This window comes from Cnephaeus nilssonii (genome assembly GCF_951640355.1).
Source record: "Cnephaeus nilssonii genome assembly, chromosome: 11".
Classification (NCBI taxonomy): Eukaryota; Metazoa; Chordata; class Mammalia; order Chiroptera; family Vespertilionidae; genus Cnephaeus; species Cnephaeus nilssonii.
In genome coordinates this window covers 48,154,162-48,162,259 of record NC_137082.1, presented here as the reverse complement: position 1 = coordinate 48,162,259, position 8,098 = coordinate 48,154,162, and the positions used below count along the sequence as shown (strand labels likewise).

Sequence of the window (8,098 nt, the reverse complement as noted above, 5' to 3'; positions counted from 1 at the left end):
TACTAGGATACACAGTGATAAAATAAAACCGATATGTTTCCTTCCTTATGAAGCCTAGAATTTACTAGGGAAGAAAGTGTTTTTATAGTGAACAACTCTTCATTGTAAAATAGTAGCTCCAAGTTTAAAAGTAATTCAGAATGGTATTCAGTTCTCTAATGCAAGAAGAAAAAAAAAAGCATGTCATAACATTGAATAGGTTTTGTTTTGCTTGTTTTCATGCACAGACCTTTACCCTCCCCTCTTCCCTTTATGACACAGAACTCTAATACTCCACTTTGAGAATTACCACCATTAGACTGTGAGTGCCTCCCAGGTAAGGGGATAATTTAACAATTTTTGTAAACAACAGTTCTTAATGTATTGTAAGATAGTTACCCAGAATTTCTTCAGTGTTAAGTGTTTACAACTATACAAAAGCATCATGCATTTCTGACTGTGATAAAATCTGTGATATATAACTCAGTCCCTAAATGGGCTTAACTTTACCAAATAGCTTTTTTAACACTATTTATTTAAACATTTCATATATGACTGCCTAGTAGATGGTATTTACTGTTGCTCTACATATTCTATGGCCACCTGGGTAAAAGTAACTTTATTCCAATTCTAATAGCATAAATGTCATTCTCCACAAACATATCATTGTCAGCTTATGATTAGCAAATAAAATATTTCAAGTAACATATGTAGTATTTTTATGATTAAGTAAACCAGAGTAGATAATATATAATCTAAGTGGATTACTATGAATCAAAATGATTGGAATCTAAAGATTAGGAAGTCCAATTAAAGATAATGTAACTTTTAATGACCTACAATTTAAGAGGAAAACTGATTAAAATGAGAAATATTAACATTAAGATGTGTTGTGGGAGGTTGATTTGTTGCAGTTTTCCTACTCTATTTTAACCTTGCGTGGGATGCTTTCAAAAGAGCAGTTTCATCATGCTGTTTGATAATAACAGATGTTTAAGTGTTTAAACCTTCAGAGAAAAAATTTACTAGATGATTAAATGTCACAATGAATTTATTAGGAATGAATGAATTTAAGTTTCACAACTAAGAAAAAAATCATTTAAGGTGATTCAAATAATTATGTTAGACTTAGAAGCCTTTGTGATGATAAAATGCTTATTCACAAGGAATCTTGCCTAAGCTCATTTTCTCTTTTCTTCATGAAAGGAAGAGGGCATCTTCTCTGAATCATCTTTGCTGGAAACCTTTTGGACCAAAGTGATATTGAACCTTAAGAGTTTAAGGGGTTTTGGCTAATGTGGGAAGGCAAGTTTCTTCTCTGGAAGTGTTACATAAAAAGTATAGTTGACCCTTGAGAAATGTGGGGGCTAGGGTTCCACCTTCCCCTCAGAATAGTTGAAAATCTGAATTAGTGGCCATCTTCCAAGGCTTGCAAGCATCAAACAATTTCCACATCAGAAATTGATGTGTGTGTGTGTGTGTGTGTGTGTGTGTGTGTGTGTGTTCCCCTTCTTAGAATCCTTTACTTTCCTATATTTATCTGAATGTGTGTGTGTGTGTGTGTGTGTGTGTGTGTGTGTGTGTGTGTGTTCCCCTTCTTAAAATCCTTTACTTTCCTATATTTATCTGAATGTCTCATGTTCATGATTCATGTCTCAGTAAAATGTAATATTTTCAGAGAGGTTTCCTCTGGTCCCAATACAAATCCCAACAAACACACAAAACAATGCATCTGCTATAATGGGTTACAGCACACTTAACTTTTATTTTCATATATGTTATTCAATTATGGGTGAATATTTTTCTCCCTTGCCAACTATCAACCATCTGGTAACGGCAGCCAGGTCTTTCATTTTGCCTTTGTCCCCGTAGTGCCCAGGACAGTGCCTATAGAGCATTCTCTATCCACATCTTAAACACTTAAGAACTATGTCTTTCCTCTAGTCTCTTCTATTTAATTTCAGTGATTTGCTTTTTTAACATCAGATGCATGACTAAATATCAGTTTCTTGTAACCCTACTATCCTATCAACTGTTCCTAAGGCTGCATTTGAGTTTTGGAAGGAACACGTGGTCCCAGGGCATGCTGGGAGAAAGTCATGCTCATTTTCCTCAAGTGATTGCTAGTCTGGATGCCCTGATCTTGGTAAGTGATCCACAAAGACGGGCACAAAAAGGTGCATCATCACTGACCACCCGCATGCTTCCCTCTGGCTGCTCTTACTCCTGTACCCCAGGCTTGGAGAGTTGGAATCATTGTGACTTTGTCTCCAAGCCAATGCATGGATCCAGCTCTGAGGACATGGTTGGACTCACTGTGTAGCTCTTTGCTCCCTGGTGTCTTCTTGAGGTACTGTCATCGTGTGTCTGGTGTTGGCACAGGGCTTGACCGGAATTGTGTCAGAGGCAACCAAAACAGAGCTCCTGATCCATTTCTCCACCTCTCTTCTCTCTTCCCCAGAGCATCAGGGAATCTTGTTCTTCCCTCTGATCAGGTAAGTGAGTGGAAACTCATTCTTAGATTCTGTTTATGTCTCTCCATTCCCCTTAGGACATTATATTTCAGAAAGAAAATGTCAAAAATAGACTCTCCTCTCTTTTTTGTTATATTCTTCCACCATTTAAAAGAAAACTTAACCACCCCACCCCCAGAATAGAAAGTCGTTCTCTTGTTTATTGAAAGTCTCCCCTAGGTAGAAATATTTACTAAATTATTGAATTTGTAGTAACTTGTCTTTGCCTCTGAGGAGGTTCTCAATGACCCTCGGGGCTGTGTGTTGTGGGGTCTCACAGGCCATTTTTTCATTTCTCTGTGTTGGTCAGCTGTGGGAGAAACCCCTCTGTGCCAGAAAGCCCTCTCTCCCCTTTTTGGTTTATTCCCGGATCAACAACTGATTTAAAAGGCAATAAATAGAACTATCAGCACAGCTTTCTTTTACAAGCAGAGGAGATTATAAGTGACATTTATTTTAAGATTGCATTCTGATTTTTAACTGATATATTCTGTTCATTTGGGTCTGTTAACTTGAGACCATTCTAATTTTTATGGCCACTATAAAATGACCTCCTAAAACTGGGACACATTTCATAAATCCCTGCAATATATGGAAGGAAAATGGTCACAACTGCAATTGTTCACAGTGAAAAGAAATATCCTAGAGTGGAAAGATAACACTAGGCTTCCTTGCCGGGGTTCTTGTTCCGGTATTAAGAAGTGTTCAGCAATCTGGAGAAAGGCTGTGTGTAACTTGAGTAAGAGTCCAGTGACGAAACATAATTTTGAAAGGCATTGGGGGTCAGAGGAGCTTAGCTAAAGGAGCTAAGTTCCCCTTGTCTCAGGGACCCCTTGCTTTTTATTAACACAAATTTTTCTAAGGCAAGGTGGAGATATACACTCCAAAGGGTAGGGTTTTGTCTACAGAGTCCATTGTCAGAATGGGGAATAGCCTAGGCTGTTCAGGTGTTTGGCCAGCAGGAAGGCAATAACATGTAGATTAAGATGCCCTGAGCTGTCTGGCAGTAAACAATCATCCCTTTTCAGGTTTGGGGAAATTCCTTTAGCCATTCCAGCAGGCAATAACATATGTGACTCAGCCCTTGTTGAGTCCCCAAGTTCCATCAACCTTTTGATGAAACTCTTGCAATTATGACATGCTGGAACTGGCTTCTGACACTTTCTCTTACAGAAACTTCATATGTAAATTACTATAGCTTTCAAGGCTTCCAATACCTGTGTGTTGTCTATATATAAACACTCGTTTTTTGTGTTTCTACAGCAATGTCCAAGTCAGAGGGGGAAACTGGCAGTGATGTAACTCTAATGAATACAAAAGAAATTAAGTGAAGATTCTTAACTTCTAATATATGTTTCCACTTAAATGTTTCATGCTCTTTTTTATTTTAAAGGGTATTTTCAAATCTGCCCCCTGTGTATGTGACTTTCTCATGGATGGATAACGTTAAGAAAATGTTCTAACTGCTGTAATTAGCGTCCAGCGCCCAATGCACTGCAATAAAATGCTGTTCTCCATCACCTGGGTCACACATTGTCCCCTTGAGTGCATTGCATACAAATTCACCGCTTTTAATCTCTTTATTAAAAGATTCTCCAGGGTTAGAGAGGCATATTAAAATTACTTAATTAAAGATGCTGTTGGCTTGCCAAATGTGTTTTGCCAATTTAAAATGCAAAAAAAAGAAGAAGAAGAAGAAGAAGAAGAAGAAGAAGAAGAAGAAGAAGAAGAAGAAGAAGAAGAAGAAAATATTTTATACATTGAAAGGTGAATTAAAGGCATGGTAAAATGCAATTCAATTAATATTTATTGAGCAACTATTATCTAAGAAGATTGCTCCAGTGACTGTAGAGACTCAAAACTTAATATTTTATTTTCTCATCTTGAAAACTTTATAATCTAATAGTGAAGGAAACAAATAGAAGCTTCCAGGAATATAGGCCTGCCACAATCTAAGTAATATCACAGAGCCCTGGGGACACAGTGAAATGCAATATATTCCCATGGGTTGTCCAAAAAAGCATTGCTCCTTCAGAGTGTGTTCTCTTCATGCAGTCGATGTTTATCTGCTTTTCTAACTTGTAGGAGTTAAAGTTTGTGACTCACAGGAACTTTATAATATAATAATTTTTTAATTAAGTTGTTAATGTATAAATAAGAGATAATAGACCTTTCTGCTCTCTTACAAAAATGAGCACCATATCTTCTTGGTGAGTTTGCTAATATGTAGAATCCTGTTCAGATTTGGCAGCAAAATAGTATTTGCCATGCCATGTGTCATAGCAGAGTTGTGACAAGGGGCAGTCACATACATGTCATGTTTGTGTTTAGGAATGTGTGTTGTGTAATTCTGAAAAATACGCTTAATAAGCCTTCCAAAATGATAAAATGTTTTAATTTCTTTCACACTTACTTTGCTTGCTTAAATGTTTCCAAAATTGTGTATGTGTGCTTGTGTGTGCATGTGTGTGTGTGTGTGTGTGTGTGTGAATAAAGTGCAGAATCTTCTGTAGCATCTTCAGATATGTTAGGTATTACATCTTTTGACAAAGGAATGTATATTTTGATTATTATTAAGATCTGTTTCCTTCAAATTTTATAAAGCATTCAACTTATAATACATTGCTGATTTCAAAATATGATGTTATAAATAACACTTTTTAAAGAAAAAAACTTCTGAATTTTACTTAATTTTAGGACATTTTAATATATATTTATTATATATATATATGTATTTTTTAAAGTTACTATTTATTTTATACAAATAAAACAGTATCAGAAAAAGAAGCACAGAATATAGGTGATGCTGTAGGAACTCAACTTGAATACATAAATAGAAAATAAATTACCAGTTTAGGAGGTACAGCTTTAAATACCTACAACAATGATAATTTATAATGGTGTTCAGCATCTAATGAGATTTGTTATTACCCTCATTTGTCTTTAGTAAAATTTCTTGACTTATGGTATTGGGGACAATTATACCAGTACCATGCGACACCAATATAAAATGTAAGTCAGTGACTGAATAAGTTTGTCTTTAGACGTTTATTTGACAAATGATTATTCTAAAAATGTTGGTTTACCAAAATGAGGGATTTTTTAGTCACTGACTCACACAATCTAAATTCTGAAAAGAAACTTAAAATGCATTTATATGAGACCAAACCCTGTTACTGACCCCTCCCAGCTGCCCCTGTCACTGCAGAGTCCATCTTTGGCAGCTTTGATGACAAGATCTCCCGTCATCTTTCTATTGAGTAAAAATTGGTTTCCTGATTGTGGCTTTCCTCTCTTCCAACTTGGAGGCAGCCGCTGCCTCTGGACGCTCTCAAGATGGCAACTTCTGTGGGTTCCAACACCTACAACATGCAGAACTGGGAGCATGCACACTTCCCCATTCTGCACCAGACATGTCTTGGAGAAAACCCATATATTAGTAGCCGAATGACCAAAGAAAAGTACAGTAAGGAATGCAAAATCTGTGCCAGGCCATTCAGTGTTTTGCTGGTGCCCCGGAGTCTGCATGTGTTTCAAGAAGACTGAAGCGTGCCAAACCTGTAGTAAATTGAAGAATGTCTGTCAGACCTGCCTCTTGGATCTAGAGCAGCGGTTCCCAACCTTTTTTTGGCCATGCCCCACCTACGCATCTCTAAAATCCTGATGCCCACTCCCCCGTGACATATAATTCTTATTATCCAAAAAGTGAACTCCTATTCAAGTGGAGGAAGCCTAAAAGGCCATTAACTTGGTCTAAACAAGCTTCCAAAGAATATGGCATCCATGAAAGAGAAAAATAAAAGCACAAAAATGCAGTTAAAGTCCCGAGGAAGAAATCACTAAGAAATTGTTAAAAAAAAAAAGTAATAATAATATGAAGTGATATGAAAAAAATAACAAATAAAGTTTCAAAACATATAACAGAGAACTGAAATGCATAAATATGTTACAATGTATATTTATATACTGTATATGAGGCCCCTAGAACCATAAGAAATGCATAGAATTCACTGTCGATAACTCATTCTTGAATTGCCCCCCTTAAAAATCAAATTGCCCTCCTGTGGGGCATGTGCCCCACATTGGGGACCACTGATCTAGGGTATGGTCTGCCCGTCCAGGTTCGTGACGCAGGATTGTCTTCTAAGGATGACATGCCAAAGTCGGATGTCAACAGAGTACTACACACAGAATATGGCGAGGGAGATGTCTGACTCTGATGCAGCTGGCATGCTGGGGAAAGCCACAGCCACCAGGGACATGCTGCTCTAACCGGCCTGGACCACACCCTACTACAGAAGGATTCGACCCCACGTTTGCTCCTTCTGGATGAAAGGAGAATGTAAGAGAGGAGAGGAGTGTCCATACAGACACGAGAAGCCCAGATCCAGATGACCCCCTTGCTGATCAGAACATTAAAGACCGATATTATGGAATCAGCGCCTCGTCTGGACCCGTCAGAAGACAAGACTATCACCACACTATGTTGGTGGTCTGGGCGATACCATTACTGAGACAGAGCTAAGAGATCACATCTACCAGTTTGGAGAGATTTGGACGATCGCCGTGGTGCAGAGAGAGCAGTGGGCTTTCATCCAGTGTGCCACAAGGCAAGCTGCAGAAGGGGCTGCGGAGAAGTCCTTTAATCAGCTGATTGTCGATGGCCGTCGACTTAACGTGAAATGGGGAAGGTCCCAAGCAGCCCGAGGAAAAGGAAAAGAGAAGGACGGAACCGCAGACTCTGGCATCAAGCTGGAGCCCGTTCCAGGCCTGCCACTAGCCCTTCTTCCTCCTCCTGCAGCAGCAGAAACCTCTGCCAACTACTTCAACCTGCCTCCCCGCCCCCGCCACCCCCTCTCCCTCAGTGGCCCTCCGGCTGTGGTGAACATCGCCCTGCGGTCACCCCCAGGTTTTGGGCCACATATGCTGCACCCAATGGGATCACCTCCTCCTGTCACGAGGGCTCCAGGATCAATCCGCTATCCTTCTCAGGACCCTCAGAGAATGGGAGCTCATGCTGGCAAACACAGCCGCCCCTAGCACATTATCACAATTCTGGAGCTCACGGAAGACAGGGTCCTTAAAAATCCCAGGAAACATATCTCGGGATAAATGTATTTTTTCCTTCCTTTGTAGTTTCCATAGTAGCTGAATGTGTTCAGATGTGGGCAGTCAGAAAGCAATAGCCATGCTTTGATTGATGGACCTCAAATAAATTGCCATCGACACATCTGGTTACTACTATAACGTTATTAATAAAACTTAATGCCTGTTCCCTTACTGCTATGGGGAGCAAGCAATGGGGTGAACTGGAATATCCAACGGAGTTACCATCCCAATTAAATGTTCATTTTGTATTATTTTTTGGATGGGGGTCATTAAACTGCGGAAAGAATCTTTTGACCATTTTTATGTCCATTAGGTACTTTCCTTTTTATCATCTAAAGAAGGATTACTAGTACTAATCATTGTAGTGGCATAAGTGTGATTTAACACTTCTGAAGTCTCACCCTCAGAAAGAGAAGTGGAATCCAGTAGGTGGCTCTGCCCAGGTCTCTTCTTACCTCTCCCTCATTGATTACTAAAGGAATCTGGCTAATAGTTTT

General features: G+C 38.9%; 1 pseudogene across 1 annotated transcript; it reads left to right on the top strand.

The window, feature by feature from the left end:
* The first annotated feature begins 5,828 nt into the window (after nucleotides 1–5,828).
* On the top strand, nucleotides 5,829–7,532 carry LOC307107695 (pre-mRNA-splicing factor RBM22-like; annotated as a pseudogene). Its single transcript has 2 exons — nucleotides 5,829–6,097; nucleotides 6,594–7,532. The product of its transcript is annotated as a pre-mRNA-splicing factor RBM22-like (transcript).
* Nucleotides 7,533–8,098: the final 566 nt, after the last annotated feature.